The sequence below is a fragment of the Bacillus rossius genome (genome assembly GCF_032445375.1).
Source record: "Bacillus rossius redtenbacheri isolate Brsri chromosome 9 unlocalized genomic scaffold, Brsri_v3 Brsri_v3_scf9_2, whole genome shotgun sequence".
NCBI lineage: Eukaryota > Metazoa > Arthropoda > Insecta > Phasmatodea > Bacillidae > Bacillus > Bacillus rossius.
In genome coordinates, this window is record NW_026962013.1 from 26,169,847 (window position 1) to 26,193,526 (window position 23,680).

Sequence of the window (23,680 nt, forward strand, 5' to 3'; positions counted from 1 at the left end):
ACTAAACGGGACCACTGGAGTCGAATCCGCGACCATTTCCGCATTACCGGAATGGCGTGTTTAGCAACCATGGCCACCGAAAACCAATGGCCCTTCGACAAGGCGGGGATGGCAGTATCAGACATACTAACCTTAGTTTTTTTTTTTAAGCAAGTGAAGGAAGATTTTCGAGAGCCGATGAAACGTATCAGGGTACTTCTGTTTTACCCTCTCGCTTGCCCTCCGCCGTAACTGCATATTTTGGGGGGCGGAACCACGGTAGTTGTGTGGCAAGGTCACTTGACTCCCAGCAAGGGCGACAAATAGAAAATAATTATCGGCCCGATATAATTATTTTGAGAATGTAAGGTGATAATAAATGTACTTTCGTAACTGTCTTAGGCTTTTGGCATTTATAGCCATTACTTAAGAAGAAAGTGTATAGCCAATCAACATTTTCATGAAGGTATACAAGATTTGTAGGGGCAGGCATTTATCGCAAATAAAACTGCTCTGATTAGGACAGGCACTCGTGTAGATGAAGTTATGCCTTGATTACACAATTTATCGGCGAAAACGTGACTGCATCGAGCAAAGATCTTGACGAAAGCATATATAGGTATGCTGTTGACTCAGGGTAACGTAATTGCGGAAGAACCGGATACAACTTGCAAGCGTGGACTAATAGCTTGCGTGTGAATTAATCGAATCGCCACTGGCAACACACTTGTCTGAGCTGATATAATAGCTTAGTGGATGGACGTGAATATATATTTTCTTCTTCTTCCGCACAGTGCCTAATGGGAGCCGCACACCTTGCAGCCATTTTTTTGAGAACTTGTTTCATTTCCCTTCTCGTACCGCAATTTTGCGATCATTTACACCTATTGCAAATAAATTAATCCTTGCTCGGGATTTCCCACAGCGTCGTTGCGAATTTATTTGCATAAATGTGATAGGGCCTACAAATTTACAACAGCTCTATTAGCTTGATTAGACCTAAGAAACTTGTAATTTTGGTACTCGCGATACATGTATGGGAATTGTGATCCATGAAAACTCCAGTTAGTTAAAACGAGTGTATTTATCACGTTTGGTGTTTATCTTTTCTTCTGTTCCAGAAAAATTCTTACTCATCTCCCTACATTTTAAAAATCTGTCACGAACTTGACCTTAAACTTCACGGTCAAGGTTAACAAATTCTCCACACGCACGCTACCAAGAGAATCATGCTCTCAGCTGCCCGAAACAAACCTATCTATATTCGGTTCCGCAAAGCCTGAGTCCCCCTTGAGCATGCTATGTGAGATTCAATAAACTAACCGACTAAGTTATCAACAGAGTTTTCATTTATATTTACGTGTGTCAACCGGGATAGCAAGATATATATATATATATATATATATATATATATATATAAGTTAAGTTTATAATTTTCTCTGAAATTTTTAAAATGCAATAATAACTTTATTACGATCGGTACGTCGATGCAAACGGTAGTGTCTCTTAATTTTGCAATTTACCACTTAATCCACAATGCGTATAAAACTGTACAAGCATTTTAAGAGTTTTAGATGCACAGATTTTTATTCCAAATATATAGGTGTTGTTAGTTGCTTCGCCATAAAAATTCGTAAAAAATTGCCAGGTAAATATAAATAGCGTAAAAGTATTATCTGAATCACACTTCTCTCACTAACACTAGTTATAATTAAAAAAATATAAAACATAGTAGCAATTTAAACTACTAAAACTGATTGAAGCGCTCCTAAAAAAATGTTTATTTGGCCATTCAAAATCATTGCAAAAATTCATGTACATTTTTTAATACCTTTTACCGTACAACTACTCCAAGCACATTCAGTTACTTAATTTAAGAATAATTTATTTAGTCATTTTTTTTCGTGATTTCGAAATTCCCGTCCAGAAACAAAGAAATTACGCAGGCAGGAAGGCATAACTCACTGCTCGTTAACTGTTTCTCATTCCTTACACTGACGTATATAATTCATTAGCTGGCAACAACAAGAATTTACCATACGTATGACGTAATGTTACGTTAAACTGCAGTTTTATCTAAAATCAGTTTATAGCAAAAATCTGGTACCAGTATATTCCTTGCTGAAGTACGTTTCTGCCCAATTAAAAAAAAAAGAGCAATTGGGGCTTCCGAATTTGCAAATTTTCCACTCAGCGTCTTACAGCTATTCATGTGTCGACAACCTTACTTTTTTCGGCGACGCTGAACTCCAATGGCGTGCGCCGAAACTCATGGTAGGAGTTTCGCGCCGTCCTTAACGGTAGCAGCCAGCTCGGCCCATCCGCACTCGTTGCTGGCGAAGTCACAAGCCCTTTTGTCGTAGGCCGTTCTCGTTCCACACCGCCGACCGCCATTCATTTATTTCAGCTTCGTTCTTCGGCTCCACTCGGAAGTCGTTCCGAAAACAACCGAAGAAATGGGATTGGCACGCGTGTAAATAGTAAATTTCAGCTATCTGCAACGAGCTCAACTCTTATTGGCCATATTTGCAATAGTTTAAGTTTTATTGTGTTCGCGGAATATTTTTATTTTATCATGCGTATGTATTTTGCAGCAAACTGTTACTCTCATTGCTTCCTTTTCTTCTTAATAAATAAATGAATTTCTGCCACTCGTGACTTTGCATAAGGGAGGGGGGGGGGGTGGAACAAGCCAATATTTTTTCTTCGTATCGAAATATTATGCATCCTACTAATATTATAAACGCGAAAGTTTGTAAATATAGATGGATGTTTGTTACTCTTTCACGTAAAAACTACTTAATGGATTTTAATGAAACTTTACAATAATATAGCTTATACATCAGAATAACACATAGGCTACATATTAATATGAAATTCCCTCCTAAAGGGAGTGAAAAAGTAAAAATTTAATTTTATAACAGAAAAAATCATAGGTCATAGACATACAAATAGTGAGTGAGTGTCATTTCTCTATGTCTGCCACACGACCATGCACATAGTAAGGTCTTGCAAATTCATATTTTTCTCCTTGGTGAGACCAGCCCGCTTAGTGGAGCTCACACCGGCTAGTAAAACAAAGGTGCTAATAACAGTTTGGTTCTTAACTTCGTCAACAGATAGAGTTGCCTTGAATTTTTAACGCACCTTCGTTCGATGCGTTTGTCATGTCTTTAATTTTCGTTTGTTTGTGCCGTATGCGTTCCTATACCATTTATCCGATTGCGATTAAATTTTGGTGAGTTGTTATGCAGATGCCCGGGAAAGTTTTCTGAGACGGTATAACTATTTTGCAATAGTTGGAGCACGAATCGTTTCAAAAAAATGTGTTTATTTCATATTATATAGCGGCACTTCGTCTGTTTTTGTTGTCTAATTGGGCACGCATGAGACAATTTATTTAAATATAAAAGAGAGACAGAGATAGAGTGATATATATACAGAGTGATGTTGAGTGAGACAGAGAGATAAGTTGAGATAGAGCGAGGTATAGAGAATGAAATGGGTTAGATAAAGAGATATATAATGTATAGCGCTATATAGAGATTTATATATAGAAGAGATAGAGATAGTGGGAGGTATATATGTAGATATAAAGAGATAAATAATGATAGAGAGATACATATATAGATGTAAATAGAGATAAATATATATTTAGAGATATGGATGGATGATTTGTATATGTGTAACTACTTTAAACATATAACAAAACAAAACTGAATGAGGCATTGCAATGCATGCTGAGCATTAGCTAGATAATGGAATCATTTCAATATTAGTAATCTCTTATTTTTCAGTTTTTTTCTATAGTGCTTTATAAAGTCTAGATTACATACAGACCACCAATTTTTCGATATATACAGGTAATTAACTATACACTGGCAGAACAACGTCTGTCGGGATCTGAAAGTGATATAAATTATTTTGCACACTTGACATTCAAATTAATAATACAATTACTAACTACATCTGATTTCGAAAAAGGTCCCCTTCACCCTGTTTTCAGCCTGGGCAACGCCGGGTACTGCAGCTAGTAAGTAATAAAGGTTTAGGTAAAACATTATGGACTGACGAACATCCAGGTTAAATATGTTCCTAGAACAATGGAATAAACATTCGTGTACTTTAATATTAAGTTGGCTATTAACTCCTTAAAATTATATTATTACCAGCTAGTGATATATAATTCTCTATCTCTTTCATACCTATCTCCTGAGTATGGCTCAATTCACATCAGTTCTTGTTTATAAACACTTCCATTCATCAAGCACGAAATCTTTCGTTTAGTTTTACTCTTCAGCGTGTGCAATTCAAAACAGGAAAAAAAAAATGGATCTAAATTGTTGTATCACATCCTAAGATTAAATATTACATTCCAGAAAATAAAATTTCCTTTAATTGCTTCAGACATTTTGTTCAATTTTCCTAATAAAAAACCGCGTTAATGCCAATTTACTTTTGAGCAAACTTATACTGAAAAACATTAACGTTTCTAAAAATTTATGTCTAATGTTACATTATTAGCAGAGGAAAATTCAAATTCCCCAGCAAAGTGTAGTAGTTTATGAATAGGTTTAAGCCTAACCTTCAACACGAAATGGACAACATACGAGGGACTTCTAGAAATTAGCTCCTTTCCTCGTGGCCCCCTTATTAGATCCGTGAGTCATGGGTTTAGGCCCAATGTTTTTAATAGGGTGGTCTCCCAGTGCGTTCCTGAGATCTGGTTATGATACGCCGGAGTGTAAGAGGACATAATAATTAAGGGAATTCGGGCAGGACCCGCCATGGAGAAACCGCGGCACAACCAACGAAAAGAATGGTTGTCGCAGGACCTCCTACGACGCGACGTGCGCGAGGAGATTTTTTTTTTTACGACGAAGGACCGGTGTACGGTCCCCGATAAGGGAAAAATCGGAATCGTTACGCAACCGCACATGCCCGTCTTGGGCCGTCGAAACTTGTCTTGCCTTGGCCGTGGAGTTCGTCGTTGTACGATAAATTATAGCTCCTTGGTGACCGCTGCAGGAATAGCTCGGCTGGAATGGAGGAAATAGAAATTATTTAATTAAAAAAGGAGGTCCCTCCATTTCGAGTAAAACTTCAACCTTATAATTAGCGAACTGCCTCACAAGAAATGAAATTTATTAACTTGAAGCATTTTAATGTTTTTTTTTGTTTACGTCTCGACGTAGTCCAGATCATTAGAACAAGAGAAAAACATAAATTACGAATAGGTACTGGAGAATCAATCGACCAATGTCACTGTTAAGGAGACAACACAATATTGCTATAGATGATTTATTGCAAAATATTTTGGGTCAAGATAGTCTTGAAAAGACTGTAACTTCTCGATATATTTCGGTCGGAAGAAACATTTTTGACAGGACGTGGCCGTTTTCAGATAAATCACAGTCGTTCTGTAATGCAACAGATGCCTTCTCATTGGCCTATTCATATCCACGCAAGTTTCCTTAGGCAGAGCTGGTAACGTGATACCGGGAAATGAGCCGGGATTGGAATGAATGAAAGAACTGTATTTTAAAGTCCACCCCGAAAACACCCCCACATTTCCCACTTAACGAGAAATGCGGGTTTGATCTCGCCAGGAATCGAACCCGGATCACCTTTATAGTCGATTGTTTCCAAAAATTTAATTTTTTAAATAAATGGAACAGAAATATTCATATAAAAATTACAGATATTTGTATTTTTGCACAGTTACATGAAAACGGCTGTATCACTACAAAGTAGTGTTCGTATTAATACTGTGTACGGAATCTTACCCGGGAATTTATGCTTTGTGTTGTCCCTGTACCTCCAATAGTTGAAGATATTTGCAAACCGTTCCCTGAATAACTTTCCATTATTAACTGCGCACATTAATAAGCATTATAAAAATATAAAGTCAAATTATTGAATATTCGATTATATTTTCCATGGTTAAAGTAATTTATGCTTGAATGAAAGATCAATTGAATGATAAAATTATGCGCCAATTTTTGTTTTACATATTCAATATTATCTTGATAAACATATTTCATAAATTACAAAAATTAAACATAGCTAACTGTAGTACAAATTTACAATTTCTTTCTTGTATTTCAAACTAGTTCTTGGCTACTAGTTTCCAAAGAAATCTTTTGTAAAAGTATATAAAATTTTTATTGTGTAAAATTTTAGTAATTTGTGTTTTTTCTCTTGTTCTAAAAACCTATATCTAGACGATATGTAATACTAAATAAAAATAAAAAATAGTGAAAACGTCTACAGATAATAAATATAATCTCTTGTGAAGCAGCTCCTTAGATGACCAAAGTTTAACTCGAAATGGAGTTTCCCCCTATTATAATTCAATCATCTGTATTTCCTTCATTCCAGACGAGCTACCTCCTGCAGCGGTTACTTAGGAGATATAATTGACGATCCTCGCCTCTAAGGCAAGACGAATGAACGCAGCATTAGATACTGACTTCTCGGGAGTACAAGTATGGTGTTTTACCACTACTACAAGCACCGGCATTATGAAGTATAATGTATTTAAATAAGTAGTTGAAGACACGTTCTGCCGTTTATTCTGTTGGTCTTATTTCCTTACCAGTGAGCCAAAAAAAGTCCCAAGTTTGTTTTTACGGCTGGTTAGGAAATATATCGCTTTTATAAGATTCTCTACGCGGAGTCGCTTGTAGAGAATTCTCTACTTGGAGACGGGTGTAGAAGACTCTCTACTTTTCTCTTAAACTCCAAGCTGCTGAAGGCAAAAATAAACAACCACCGTTTAAACCTTGCATGAAAACCTCATACGCATTGTGGATTCCAACACTCGGTTTTCAGCGCATTCAGAACTAAGTATCAGAGACTCATCAACTAAATTACGTGTCATAATGATTGAAAAACCAACTAAATTTCCTGTATTCAATAACAATGTAGAAATAAAATGTATTCTTGGTTCGTATTAAAGACTGAGATAAAAAAAATTAATGCAAACATATTAATCTACAATGCAATTTGAATTGGTTATTGGATAAGTTAAACTGTTGTTTATATAATATAAAAACGTAAGTTTATATAACTACAACCGCAGTCATGGTTGTATTTTTTAACTTTTACTGTTTATATGAATTGCATAGATAATTATTAGTGAATTTTTTACATTCATATGTAATTTTTTTATCTATTTTTCATAGAGAAGTTATACTTTAGGGGTCATCATTCTGACCAGAGTATGTGTGTGTATGTGTGTGTTTCTCGCCCCCCCCCCCTTTTTTTATCTTTGCTCCTGTTCAAACGATTTTTATTAAATTTGAAACCCAGACTTTTTTTTTTCAGCTTTCCATATTAAGTGGAAATTTATTTACTTTGGCCCTAAATGACAAATTCTGCAATAATTTACAATTTATATGTCTCATACACACCAAATAAGTTTCTAATTTTGATTGTATGTCTAAATAACACTAAATTTCATTAAATATTTGATTAATATATCAATTTTCTGAATAAAAAAGTTAAGTAACTAAAAAAAACAGATTTGAGTTAAATTTAGTATTTAACAGATTTTTAAAGTATCCTCAAACAAAAAGAGAATTTTTTGAACTGAAGTTAAAATACATTAGCACTTTTCTCAAGGCCCAAATTACATACTTTTAAGTACCTCAAAAAATAATCATCCATAAAAAAGGTTATACGACCAAAATGATATTTTTTTTTGTTCCTGTATAAAAATAACCATATCATTTATCAAGGATTCTAACTATTCGTTTACAAGAATAACCAAATTAACTATCAAGGATTCCAACAATTTATCTCTATTTTATTTGAATTTTTTATTTGAAAATTTAAATGGGAAGTTGTTAACAATTAATCTTGCCAGAACGAGAATTTTACACTTTTATTATTACCACTAATTTAACAACTTTTAACGTCAAACGGGTTATTTGGTTTGGACATTTAACTAAATTATGCTATTTACGTTACAACAGTTATTTTGTTGAAGGAGATGCAAGTCTGTTTTGAATTTACATCTAACATGTTAGCCGAACACAGTCCTGCTGTATGATAGATATACAGTAAGTATTTTTTATGTTAAACAATCTGAGATGTAACAGTGTTTATAGTAAAATACAAACAGATCTTTGTAAACTTACAGTTGTTTGTTAGTATGTACTTGTGTAACAAAATACACAATAAATGCAAAGCAACAAGTAAAATGTTCCTGAAAACTTATGTTTCACAATTATTTTTCAAACCAGAAGTCAATATTTATTCACAAATCCCACTCACATTGTAATTTATCCTCTCAAACACATAGCTTTAGTGTTAAAAACTTTAGCTAAATCTGTGTTTACATAATTTTCGTTACAGCAATAATTTTTTTCAAAGATAAAATAATTGATACTTTCCGCTTAAAATTGATAATGATATAGGTATTGATTACTTCACGAAGTATATACAGTCCATTAAAAGAGCCGGAAATCATTTTGACATAAAAACCATTTTCTACGCATAATGATATAGTTAAAAGTGTTAATTAAAAAATCAAAAGAATCTATACACTGCAAAAAAATCTTCCTTGTACAAGGATAGATCTAGGAAACTCAGTTGCCTACTGTATTACTTGTAAAATTGCAAGGCAGAGCTTTGTAACATTTGCAAGCTCTGCCTTGCAGTTTTACAAATGATATCGTTGGCAATTGAGTTTCCAAGAATTTTTCCTTGTAAAAGTGAAAAAAAAAAAACTTTTTACGGTGTAGTAAAGGGAGCGTCGAGAATCCAATTGTTTGTAGACTACATGGTCATTTGATTTTATGACAATGAATGAGGAAGTAATTCTCTCGGTAACAACACGTGCGCCATAAGAAACTGTTTTGTCTTTCCGTTTCCGGCATACTTAGTAGTAGCTGCAATGAAGTTCGTAGTTACCGACAAGAATGTGACATGACACAACGAGTGTAATATTAATGACGCATTTGGATGAGTATGAAACAATATTTAAAAAAAATACTGTATGCATCTCAATGCTCTTTATAGCTCTTGTTGTCACTCGTTAAACCTTGAAAGATATTGAATTATTTTAATTATTTTAAATGCACTCATTGATAAAACATTTTCGTTGAGGTAGTCTCCTAAATTAATTTGTTTCTATAATTTTATACATTTTTCTGTAATTATTAACCATCGGAAAAAATTAAACTTACGTTTCAACGATTTTGGGAAAACCAAATTTTTTATTCGTTTATGAATAATATCCTAAAAATAAATAAATGTATGACAAAAGCTACATACGAATTCATCAAATAAACCTATGTCATAGTTCATTCTAGTTTTTAAATAATAAAAAAAATCCTTTAAATTTTCTATAGGCCATAAAATAAAAATTTGTTAAATTATTCTAACTCTTTTTAAACAACTAACAATAGTTAAATTAAGGAATCACTTGAAACCACGAGAATTGTAGAAGCAAAATAAGTTATGATACAATTTAATTTAGAGAAGACCACTGGTTTACCATTCCGCAACAACTCATTCGTCGAATTTTCAGCTATCATTTCACTGATTTATATCATTTATCCATATTTATAATTTGTACGAAACAAAAGTTCACTGATTCGAGCCGAACCTCAGGCGTGACTGGCGGTTGACGGCCTGGCTCAACTTTTCAAAGGCTGAGGTGTTCGGAAAGAGTTAAATCTCCTTTTATGGTAAAATACCTTTTTGTACATCCTGTATTTATAAATGAATATTTAACAGCAAACATCCCGGATGTTCCACACGATTGGTTCGAAGTTTAACCACTAGAATTTTTTTTTTTTTGTGAAAAGTTCCAACAAAATGGTACATAATTTCCATTTCATAGGCGTGAACAGACCTACTTTTTTATATCAAAAATTTTGAATAATGCATTTACATAAATATTCTTAACTAACATGCAACAAGAGTAATTCAAAATAAACTGGGTTTCTGCTTCATCGTGTTATTTTATTTCATACGTACGTGCATGGCTTTTAAAGTTCGTTTTCAAACAAGTTTGTGTATTCCAGCATTACGTAAATGTGCTATTCACAACACATGAACTGAATACTGAATTTTAAACTTGTATGTGTTTTTCCACATATTCCTTGTCCATCATCTGTTATAAATTAAAACTAAATAAAAATTGATGTTCATATATAATTTTACATAAAGCAGAAACATGTCTGTACCAACATTATGTCTTCGAGACGATTTATGAAGCGTAAAGTCTTAATCCAAGTTTGTATTTGCATTGTGGAATTTTCACAAAATTTGTGGAAATGGAAATACAGAAAATGAAAACGATATCTGCGTTTCGTTTCCACATAAGAGAGTATTTTCTTATTTAAATTATAGCGTGTCCTTTAAATATTTTCAGCGTATGCCGAAGCGGCTTTTGCCATTTACGATATTAGCCATTTCTGTGGAATATGAAAATCCTGGACTTGGTAATTACCTGTACTTGTTGCTACAGGTTACTAACCCGCCACAATACATGATTCCCTTAGTTGTATAAATAACCATCCAGCTGCATATTTTATCAAGAAGTAAGAAACTGTATTTAATGACATACTAAGGGATAAATATTAAAAGACCATACCATGTAGTGGTATATTTTATTACAAGGCTACCCTAAAAACATATATTTCTCTTTCTATTTTGTGACCTCAAGTCAATGAATGGTACACAGAAATAATTTTCTATACTTTTGTAAAAGATTCCATTGGAAACCAGTTGCCAAGGAATAGTTTGTTTATACTACAAGAAATATATTGTAACTTTGTGAAACATATGTTTTTTGTAATTTTTTATATGAAATACGTTTCTTACGAAATATTTCGTAATAAATATTTCTTACGAGTATTTCCTACGAAAATTGGCGCATAATTTTATATTTTAATCGATGTTTCATTCAAACATATATTTTTTTAAACTATGAAAAAGATAATCGAATATTCAACAGAATGATTTTATTTTTTTGTATCATTCTTATTATGTGCGCAGTGTTAATACTGGAAAGGTATTCAGGTAACAGTTTACGAATAACTATTGGAGGTACTGGGACAACACAAAGCATAAGTACCCGGGTAGGAATACGGAAACACCATTTTTTAATGATAAAGTTGTTTTCACGTAAATGTATAAATTAACAAATTTCTAAAAAAATTTTATGAACGTTTCTGTACCCTTCATTAAAATTTACAGTGTAGTAATTTATTACAACGACTATTTCGTGGATTAATTGGGTAGTAAAGAATACTTGAAGCACCTGTACTGCTTGTATATGATTGTACTACGGCGCTCTTGACAAGTCCCTGGACGAAACTATAAGCCAGTTATAAACGAAGTGAATAAGTAATTAGTAGAGACCTGCAAAATTCGCGGATTCATTTGGTGATAGGCTAGAATTCAAACACATATAGGCCTACCTCTTAGATAATTTTTCTATTGGCTTACTGTTCATCTGGACGAATCTCAACCAGTTATAAACCCTCAACCAAAGAAGGATCGAATCACAGACAAACCAGCTGAGACGACTTACAAGTCGGCAGCCAATGAACTTGCGTTATTTTCCCGAGTGTACAGGGGCATGTGCAGTCTATCCTGAAGGCCATCGAAACTGCGAATTTTGCAGGTCTCTAGTAATTAGGCTATCCAAACTCGTGTAGCCCCCCAGAGGAAGTGACCCAGTTACATAGGTACCAGTAAATCCTGTGCTCATGTAAAGGCAAGTTCAGTTAATCATGGAGTGAAATTAATCTGCTGGCTCTATCATTTAGCCATCGTTATTGCTAAACCCATGTGGATCATGGAGAGACCAAGTTGGCAACTATCACAAGTGGCAGCCAATGAACATTTACAGTACCTCAAATAAAAATAGGACTTTTTGAGTCTAGCCTGTTAGTCAACAGCCTGTCAGCGAAACATATCATTAGTTATAATGTTTATGTTACTCGCTGCATTGTAAAGCAACATTCATTGCCACAACAAAAGGTTTGGTTAAATATTTACCAGTGAAAAGTGACGCTGCAGGCAATTTTGTTTTGTTTGAAATGTTAATTAACAGCAAAACAAGCTTTCATTGTCATTTAAATAATACAATAACTTTCTTAGTTGTAAGTTAGTGCTTTTGCTGTAAAAAAAACTTTATGTTAAAAAAGCCAAACCGTTAATACCTAACAGTAGCTAATATAAATGTCCAGATTAACCAAACACATAAAAATTTTACTTGTAATAATCATAAAATCTATTATTTAACTGTAAGATTATTTAATATAAACCAAAAAAATTGTTTGGGTAAATTTTCTGTTATGGAGTTTTATTTTTTAAAGGAAAGGTTTTGCGCCAATATAGCTAGCAAAACAATGTAACTTCTCGATCGGAAGAACCACGTGACGGGGTTGTCTTCAAGCGAATCGCTGTCGACAGTTTCGTACATTTTGGCCCAGGCGTTCTTTAACACGAAATCTTCGTACTCTTTGGCCCAGCAAAGTGCGGCATAACATTTTTTTTTCGTCGACCAGAGGTTGGAAGGAAAAAAAAAAGTTGAAATAATGAAGAAAGTATGTTGAAGGCTATCAAATAGTTTAACTTTCCGTGACAAATAATTGATACAATTTCTTAACTAATATGCCACAAAGAAAATTTAAACCAACGCATATCGAGACTAGTGGATTTTCGCAACCATAAAACTTAATTTAGAATAATAAAGATGACGGGCTTTCGCGGCCATTGTGTGAAGTTGCTTGGCTTCTCGGTTGTAGCCACATCTAAGGCGAATATATCACTGACGTTTCGGTCGACAATGCAGTCCTCATCATCAGGGTAGAGTTACCTACTGAGGTTATTACAAGTTCTCTTGTCTTTTTAACACTCTCGGCTGAGAGGGGAGTGTTTTCCGATTGGCTGCAGCTGTGGGCCAATCACAGCCTTCCTTTAGTCTTTTTGGCCTGTTGGTTTGGCTAATCGGAGCTGGGCTTTGGTGATTGGCTGGGGTCCTGGCAAATCAGTGGCCTCCTTTCTTCTCATTGGCTGGCCTGTTTGGTCAACCAGAGGGGACCTGTCTTTTGTTAGATGCAGAGTTAGGTTTCGAGGTTTTCTGAATATTGTATCCCATATTCTGCTTAATTTGTAGCCATCTTCTCTATTTATGTATTTTGGGTGTTTTAATATTTCTACTGATTCTCGAATGTATCTTTTCTTGTATTTTCGGATGTTGGCTACGGTGTGGAATTTGTCGAAATCAATGCTGTGTTTGGATTCCAAAGAGTTTTCTGCTATAGCTGATCATAGGTTTTCATGTTTATACTCGCTGATATGTTCTTTAACCATTGTGATTATTCGTATGCCTGTTCGTCCTATATATATACCTTGCCACAAGAGCGTGGAATCTTGTACATAATAGCTAGATTTTCGGCCAGAGTTTTATCTTTCATGGATGTTGAAGACCTTCGCCTTGGACGCGGTTACAACCCAGAAGCCAAGCAACCTAATTTAAAAAAAATTTAATTAACAAGTGCTGCATTCAGTAATTAATATAACTGTTTGAAATTGCATAATAAAGTAAATAAAAAAAATATATTTTCTCCAAATAATAAAACATATTCACATTAATAAATTAACCTTATAAATACTTATTCACTCATTGTATAATAGTCAATGCGTGAAAATTTGATGACTTGGCTGTATATTGTGATTTGAAGTAATGCGGCATGATTTTTAACTTTTTAAAGTTTTGTCAGGTATAAATAAAGGTGAATATATTTTCAAAATACTTTAACACTCAACGACGTATATTTCTGCGTAGAGGTAACTTTTTTAATCACAAATTTCGTTTTATTGTTTGTAGTGTCATCTACAATGGTTATTTGCACTAATTATGTCGCGTGCCGTTAGAGATACTAGCTATGGTTTTGAAATTTTCTATTTTTTTCAGAATATTATACTTAAGGCTGCGATTGCAGTGTTGAGAGAAACACTAGAGATATTTTTTTCAAACTTAATGCAGCCAAAACTCACTAAGCCAAGTGAATTAAGACAAACGCCGTGGAATCTCGCATACATTATAAAACCTGCAATGAGTACAACAAAATACCGTGGTCAAGCACAGACTACAACCTCTTTACCAGATTGCACGTCTTAGCATAAAATTATTGGGCGTTTAAAAACCCACATATAGAACAAACGTTGTTTTAGATATAGGTAGGTTATGTCGATATTTAAGGTTGTTTAAGTGGAATTGTTTTAGGACGCAGAAATTTGTTATAACTTTTTTTATGTCGGGACATTTTGAAAGATGATAGAGGAAAAAATGAAATACAATAATTGTAAACGCATTAATTCTTAATGTCAAGAAACGTATTCTCATGGACATAAGAATAAATCACTAAACTAAAGTGCCGGAAAATTCGTTCATTCATTAAACGACAAGTTAAAAACGGAACTTGTGTGTTTTATAGATGCCGTCGATCAGGCCTTAAGTTACTCTAAACTAATAACAAACCAGCAGCAACTCTATGGTCAAATCAAAACCAGGCAATTCCAAATTGCCTGGAGGAAACTGATTCATACTACATGTACGTATTTATTTTCGTGTTCATAAAATGTTGTCGATCAGAAAAGTGGTCTCGAACTACCACAGGGAAGATTTTATTTCAGCGTTGCTAATGGCGTCGAAAAAAAAAAAAAACAAGGAAATTTGTTAAGCCGTGTTTGTTCAGCTGCCATTTTACCCCAGAGCCATTTGGGTAAATTAAATATTTGCATAAATAACTGTGTGCTTGATTCTTTAACACCGTGGAATTTGTTCTCTGGAGCTTTCGTACGCACGCTGACTGAATTACTTTAAAGGAATAATTTGTATACGATGTTCCTGATCGTCGAATTTTCCCCGTGTCATATTCGTCGCTTGTTTACACAAGCACGAGGTGTTTCCAAGAACGGGCTTCTCTCTACAGCTTCTTTTCCCTCCGCGTGTAAGTTCTCACGAGTCATATTAACATAAACAGGCAACCGCGATCTCGCGTTCATCTTACATTCTACCTCGACACTAAGAAATTAGTCCACTGCTTCGGTCAAGGCCCTGTCACGCTGTAAACATTTATAATGTAGTTTATCAAATATTTCTGTAAGGTTACGATGACACCAAAAAACGTCACTAGCGCGTCATGTTTTTTTTATTTGTTGAATGACTTGAGTTTCCATAAAATATTTCTGTATAGGACTAGTTCTGAACTATAATTGATGTATGACGGAATCAACTAATCGTAATCGTGGCCAACGAAAACGGTAATAACGTGCGTTTATGTCCAAACAAATCTTTAAAATGGCCAATACCCATGGAAAGTTAAAGGCTTTTAACTGTAAATAATCTGTAAAAAACAATTAATATGTCTACAATTTTTAAAGTTCGCAAAATTTTTTTTATCACGCAAAGAGTATTAATGCGATTGAAATTATAGATTTGCATTTGGGAGTTAAGGAATTAACAAATAATTATAACAAGTTCAAATTGTTCATCCAGTTGTGTAAATCCTTATTTTTATTTTAAATATTAAATTTGAAAAGTTTGACTTAGCTCAGTCCAAAAATAAACTTTGATTATATGACATCAATTAAAACATGTTTCAGGTTATCTGTCAAATTTTATTTATCGGAGAAAACTGAAAGCCATATTTCTTCTAATGTTACCCCTTATACATTTTTGTCAAAAAAAGGTTGGAAATGAAAATTTTAAGAGTGGCATGTTTTTAAAGCAACCGTCGTAATGGTGTGTTAGTAAAATTTGCCAGATTTATAATTTTCGGTCGTTACGGCCAAATGGATTTTATTAAACCTTTCGATGGGCAAGAGTGAATCACGGTAAACCCGATGATAAATTACAGATGTGTTACTGAACTACTGCACGCACCTATCTTATGATTTAATGAGTCGCCGATTCATTACAGGGTAGCAATTTCAGACACACAGAAAAATAAAACATATTAAACTCTACGATGCAAGTACATGTTGACAAATAACTAACAGCATTTTTTTTGTATTTTTATCGCCTTTTTTAAAACACTGCTTTAGAGTTTATTTTTGATATAGCGGTTTTCCAGAAGCCCGTATATTAGTGATTTGTTGGTTTCCTTTTACGATCAGAACGTCTTTTATTATTTATTTTTTTAATTTAATTCGAAACCTGTTTCGAGGGTAGTACAGACTTCCGAATTCTCCAAACTCACTGGGCACCGACTTCGATTGAAAATAAAAAAAAATAAAGAAAACAAAACTGAAAGAGCAGTGAGCTATTAAGTAATGGTTTCTATGGTCAACCTACACCTGCAAGAACCTGAAGAATTTTTTTTTTTCACTGTTAATCGACGGCAAAAGAGTTCCTTTTCCAAAAGCAGTAGATTGAAAAAAAAAATTCTCTGTCTCAAAAACTCGTGCGCATCGAATTGTCACCGAGGAGTGTTGGTTAGAGGGGCAGGAAAAAGGGGGAGGGGAGAAAGTGTGCTAAAATAAGTATTTTCAATTCATCAACCAACCCATTGGCGTCCACTGGATCGAACTGCTTTAAGATGATCATTTACTCTATAGCTGGAGAGAGATAGAGAGAGAGAGATAGAGAGAGAGAGTGATGAGGTGGTAGGAAGGGGAGAGAAACACTGACCCCCTCAGCTGTTACGTCCTGTGCCCAACTGCTTCCAACTGCGTGATGGGATGGTCATAGACCTCGATTCGCTCCGAACCGCGGGATAAAAACAGCTTGCGATCCGCCACGGGTTCTCGACTTCCTTGCCCTCCCTCCTTGCTCCGCCAACCCCTTTTCACGCACAGCGGTGTCTCTTTTCACGTCCGTCGTGATGCCAGGCAAGGTTGGCCGCAGCGTGGAGTACAGGTCCAGGTTAATTACTTGTGTGTTTTACACCAAGGCCCACCTTTAAACATCCCCCACCCCCCCGGCTCTGTTACCTTCCTTTTTCTTTCCGGGAAAAGGAAAACACTTGAACTCGCAGGACCTTGGCGTGACAGCAGCTCAATGGACTAACTAAAAAAAATAAGATTACGTAAAGAACTAGAACAAATAATTAACATGAACAAAACGGAGGCACGGTGTTTGAGGCACTGGACTTGCAATCCGGAGCACCTGGGCTCGACTAACTGTTAGATCGTACTAAATTCGATTTCCAATTTTCATTTATTTTGAATTTTTTTTTTTCGAAATTACTACAAGAAGATTCCAGAAAGTTCTTTGTATTATTTTTTTATATATAATCGCGTTTGTTATTGTTTTCATCAGCTGATTGTAAAATCTGCTCCGTGAGTAGAAGTCACTATCAGTATATTTAATCTCTATGTATTGTGTATTTCAACCAATACATTTTTTTTAAATTATTGCCAAAAGTTTTCTTAGAATCAAGACGGCGTCAAAATATACAAGTGTAAGGCGTGATAATGGGTTAAGTTGGGTTATTGTTATAGTAGGTTTATAGAAAGTAGAGTGTGAGAATGTTTCACTATAAAAAAATTGCTTATTGTATTTTAGTACTACTACTACTAAAAACTCTAGCCTTAAATAATTGCACAACAGTGTTTTGGCCTAAAAATATATATCTGGATTAATTTAAGGCTATAACAATTTTAGAAAATAACGGAGTGTGCAAATGTTGTATATAAAAAAAAAATTCCCACTGAAAATATGCTCTACATATTTAAAATTAAGATCATGTTTGTTTGACTAATTGAACTGTTGAAAATTCATGGACGATAACATTCTGCGTTTCCGCAGCCGGATGATGCATACAAAAATTGATTGAAATTAGAAAAAAAATTGTTGTCTGTAAAGTCGGTTTACGGACGATAGTTTAACGTGACAACATCATAACAAAACATTGATGAAATGATTGCATACTTTTATGAATAAAATTGAATCATTTTTATTGAATTATCACCATTTTGTATGGATACAAAGAAGGAGTGAAATGAAATCTACATTTTAATTGATAAATTTACTTTTATTTGCAAACATTAATTCAAAAATGTTTATTAATTTAACGAAGAGATTATTTTAACTATAACTTTCATACATGTTTGCTATTTAACTTCTTCCAATCTGTGTTATTTCGTTAAGGATAGGACGATGATAGGACAAAGTAGGAAACGAATGGGAGTGTTTCAAGTTTTAATGTGCCTCGAAAAAAGTCAAATCGATGGTTGTTCCAATCGAGTGGAAAGAGAGATAGATTCGGCGCAAGCGTACGATGAGCGTAACGGGACACAGTGTAACGGGACACAGCGTAACGGGACACTGTCTGTGCGTGCAGCCGGCGTGCATCGATTTATTAGACGTTTGTCACGTCAAAACAACAAAAAAACAATTGAAGTATAATAACCCGACGAGGCAGGTGAGGCTGAGTCATTAAAATGGGGTTTTTATTCAGCGTCGGTTGGCAGGAATGCGCGCGGCGGCCCCGCGGGCGGCAGCGGGCACGCGCCTACGGACGGGGTCGACCCCGGCAGCTGTCAGCCTTGGGCCGCCCGCATGCCGCCCGCCGGGACACGACGGCGCGCGACGACGCCGCCTCCGCTGAAGCACCTGGACCGACCAGCCCCGGAGCACGCAGCCTTCGAGCCGCCGCCGCCGCCGCCGCTCTTCGAGGGGGTTAGTCGGGTTTGCACGTACAAGGCCAAAGGGTTAGTGTTCTTCTCAACCATTAAAGTCTCCTGATGGCGGATCGTTGCACTTCATATCGGAATTTTTTTTTTTGACGTGACATCGTCTAATAAATCGATGAACGCCGGCTGCACGCACGAAAAAAAAAGTGTCTCGTAACGAAAAAGTGTCCCGTTACGCTGTGTCCCGTTACGCTCGTCGTACGCTTGCGCCGCATCTATCTCTCTCTTCCACTCGATTGGAACAACCATCGATTTGACTTTTTTTCGAGGCACATTTAAACTTGAAACACTCCCATTCGTTTATTCCTACTTTTCCTATCATCGTCCTATCCTTAACGGAACAACACAGATTGGAAGAAGTTAAATGGCAAACATGTATGGAAGTTATGGTTAAAATGATCTCTTCGTTAAAGTAATAAACGTATTTGAATTAATGAGTGCTAATAAAAGTACATTTATCAATTGAATTGTAGATTTCATTTCGCTCTTTCTTTGTATCCATACAAAATAGTGATAATTCAATAAAAATGATTCAATTTTATTCATAACAGTATGCAATCATTTAATCAATGTTTTGTTATGACTTTGTCACGTTAAACTATCGTCTTTAAACCGACTTTACAGACAACCAATTTTATTTCTCGAATCGGGGTCATGAATGCCTCCGTTTTATATGTCTTAATATACTGTGTCAGGTATCTTCATCTCAACAGTTCTCAAAAGAAGTACAGTTGGTGTACATATTCTTGTGCCACTTTCAAACGGTCTTCACATGGTTGTAGGCGTTCGTAAACAAACAAGTGACTAATGGTACTTCAACTGGGGGTTTTCAAATTTTAGACAAGTTACATGATATGCACTTCGGGATAACTGGCAAATATGGTTTACAAAGAAAATAATAAATATAATTTACAGTTAAAAAATCCTCACGTACAATTTTTTTTTTTTTAAGATTCTAAGCAAGGACCTCTCGCACTGAAGTTAACGTTTCAAATAACGTGGAAAATTCTTATATATTTCTTTAATTAGTGACTTGACTGCAGGGGAGTCTTCACCGAGGATCTTGGCATTAAGTTGGCCGCCCTGCTGGGTCGCCAAACGGCTTGCATAGCTCCAGGTGTCAAAACGCCATTAAAATACGCTTCACATTTTCTTGAAAATGTCTGATTAAGAATGCTATGGAAGAATCGTACTAACTAACTTAAGGGGCGCGTTTAGTCTGGGTGTATGTGTTTTAGTGAGGCGAGATGATAAGCGTTACGCTCGCTGGTGCTTCTAGCGCGGTGTCGCCTCTAAGCGCCAGGCTGTGGTCTGGCGCGCAGTCTTTTTGTCGCCCATAGGACAATAATTGTGAAATTTGAGCTGTGACCGTAACATTATACGGCATAGAAATTAAGGTAAAGGTGTAATGCAAGTCCCTTAAGTGCTTTCAAAGAATCTGTACCGGCTGTTTTAAGCTTAAAAAGTTACTCTGAAAACATGCCTTTTAGCCATTTTAACTCTTATAAAAATACTGTTTAAGAACTTAATCCTAAATCAAAAGTACTTTTCGGCGCTCACCGAATTCTTAAATTCTTTTCGTAAACACACCCCTTTTGTATATTATGAGCAGTTTTGAAATCGCGTTGTTTTTCCTGAAGCTCTGCGCACCGTGTGTGTGCCCGGGCAGACGGAGCCCTTAAAGCTTAAGTGTAATTTAGTTTAGGAGGGGTCTAGGTTCGGGAAGGGCTCAAGTGAGTCTCAGGGCATGCATGGAAGGGGTCGCATGCCTCGTGAACGTGTTCCGAAGATTGGCCGACAATTGCTGCTATTGGATTTATGGTCATCCTCCCTGTTTCAATTCTAGTCTTAAAGCTAGTTAAATTGAGTCCAGGCGAAACGTGTGTCAACACGGGTAAAACACTGGAATACTACATTTGGGGTTCAATTTGGCATGTTTAACCAATAAAAAAAATATATATATATATAACAATTCTTCCTTGCTCAGAAGCCATCCAGTAATAGATCTGGATTTATTTCCCCCCCTCTACCAAAAAAAACCTCCTTCTCCCACCCTTAACAGCTGTGTGCTACGTTTATTACATTTTCACGTTAACATTTAAAATTAAAGTATTTCAAACCAAATATATTTATTTAAACTCCTACACTTAACTCTTAATTCAGATTTAAATTTAAATCATTCACTGAAAAAAAAAAATGGTAGTCCTTGAAAACTTAGTTGCAACGATACCACTTGTAAAACTGCATGTCAGAGCTTTGTACATTTGCAATTTTACAAAGTTCTGCCTTGAAGTTTTACAACTGATTTTGTTGGCAACTGAGTTTCCAAGGATTTTTCTTGTAAACGTTAAAAAGTCTTTACATTGCTGCTTATTAAATAATTATAATGCATTATATTATATAGCGATGATTTATTTTAACTAGTTAGTATACATAAACTTTTTTTTATAATTCATGGGTTTTGGCATGTAACTCGTTCATTTAGCAAATGCAACATTTTTTGTTGGTTTAGAGAACCTAAACGTATCGCATCGTGGGAACTTCCCAGAAGGGAAAAAAGAGCCAGATATCCAACGTTTCTCCCCAAACCTTTGTTTCCACGTATTGTACTTTCAATGTGAACCAGCAGAGATCTGGCGCAGATGCGTCCGATAAAGTTCTGGGAATAAACCCCAACATTCAGGGAGAAATGGAAGAGATTTATCCCACAGCTATAAACCACAGAAAACGAACCCTTTTCCGCAAAGAATAAAATCTTCATATATACAATTTTTTTTTCTGCAAAAGGAGCAGAAAAATTCTCTTTTTTTTCTTCTCTCTCTCCACGAAATTCGCATCGAGTGTCGTGCGACGTGAGAAAATGTCATACCCAAAACTCCCCACCCAGATCACTTGCTCCACACGCGCGGGAAAGACAGGGTGCAGAATCCTGTTTTCAGGATTTTTATCCTTTATGCTCCCGGAAGGGTCAGCGCACTCCTCCCCAATCCCATTACAGACACGAGAAAGATGGAAGAAGTTAGGAGGTGGGGAAAAAAATTCTTTCAGATCACATACACCCGTTGCCTTCCGAATGTGCCTCTCTCTCTCTCTCTCTCTCTCTCTCTCTCTCTCTCTCTCTCCCGGTGTATTTTTTTTCCTTCCCCGAGAATAAAGAATCTTGGGAGATCCGACTGCTCATGCATCACAGATGCGATACTATATGTTCCCCCTTTTCTACTCCGGGAGGCATTTTTATATGAAAACGTCTTTTTTTTTTTTACCTCTCGTTTCCCTCCTCTGGTGGGACTTCCTCGTTTTGAAATATCACCCTTTCCATCTTGTTTACCTCCCTCTTGTGTGTTTCGTATAAAACTCCCTCAGGGAAGAGAGGGAAAAATAGGGGGGGGGGGGGGAATGCTTTACAAAAGCTTCGCAAGGAAGGCAGGAGGCTCTCTTTACAGAATCGTGGAAACTTTATACACGCACACACGTCCACAGGAGCAGGTACAAGGGTAGTTTTTCATTTTCACTATTATTCATGGTAAAGTTTATACGTGACTAACACGTGTTTTCGAGTATCAGAGATACGTTCAGCAATGAATTGAGGAGCTCGCCCAAGTTTTTATATATATATATATATATAAATTGTGTTCCTTGAAACATCTTAATTTTTATGTTTTAAATATTATACGATCAATTGTAAACAATATCTCAAAAAAAATATGGGGCATTCCAATAATTCTGATTTTTTTATTTTGCTGTTCTAAACCAATTCTTTAGAGATAGTTATCAAAAAAATCTTTGCGATGCTATTATAAGTGAAGCAGTGTCAATTTTATAAATCATTTCTTTAAACTACATTCTCCATTCGTGCAAAAATATGTGATAACAGCACAAAGTTATTAGTTCTACAGAAATGTGTTCGAGAATTAGCAGTAATTAACCTGTACTGTCATTGGAAATATTTTAGCAACTGGTTTACGAAAAAAAAATCGAAGTTGCTTGGCTTGTGGGTTCTAGACATGTCGAAGACGAGGATTGCACCGACGTTTCGGTCAACGTTGCAGTCGCCGTCTTCAGGGTATCAGTAGACAACTACTTGCCTGAAGATGGCGCCTGCAAGGTGGACCTATACGTCGTTGAAATATTCGACACGGCTACAACCCAGAAGCCAAGAAACGTCAGACAACAGCTGTCAAAGCCTGCAATCATTATTTTAAAAAAAAGTTAATATTTTTTATTTTACATGCGTAGGCTGCAAGAAGTTACAGCTACTATGTTTCCGAGTTGGTATCAAGTGTTTCGGAGCAGGTTCTAGGACATTAACATTAAAATTCGGTGGTGTTGTTCTTCGCGTCATGATCCTCGAACCGGTTTGATGCAACGACTCCGTGATGTTCGAGCACGTGCTTACATTTTCATCTCCTCATAACTTAGCACAACCCAACAGCTGGCATAATACCTTCCTTACGTTACAAAATCTTGTCTGCCTCTACCAGTTCTTACCGGCCACACTTTATTCGTTCCTCGAAAAAAGAAAAAGCCACGACGCATCTTATTCTGAGGACTCAGTAAGAAACTGTCACCCTGATGATAGCGTCTGCAGTTTCAACCGAAAATTTTGTGAACGATTTGCCTATGACGGTGTTAAAACTCAAACTCCAATAAATCTCAGATAATGGCCATGAAATGCTACGATTCTTATTATATATATCATAGATTTGCACATATTAAAATAAATATTTTGTTTAATCTAGATTCATCCGGTTTTTTTAAACTCTAAGTTACGCCCTATAAAAACAATGTGTTTTTTTCTCAATATTCACGTATTTTAAACAAAATTTCAACTCATTCAAGTTATTATCCTATTTCCACGTCTAATTTATTGTTATGGTTATTTTTTAAAAAATGGCCTCCGTTTTGTGGCGAGCGGGACTCAGGGCGGGAAAGGAACCTAGAACGGCAAGGAAGGGAAAGGATGAAGCGTCGTCTCTATTGGCTGCCCTTCCGGCGCGTGCTAGCAGCTAACTTCATACCGACAGGATGA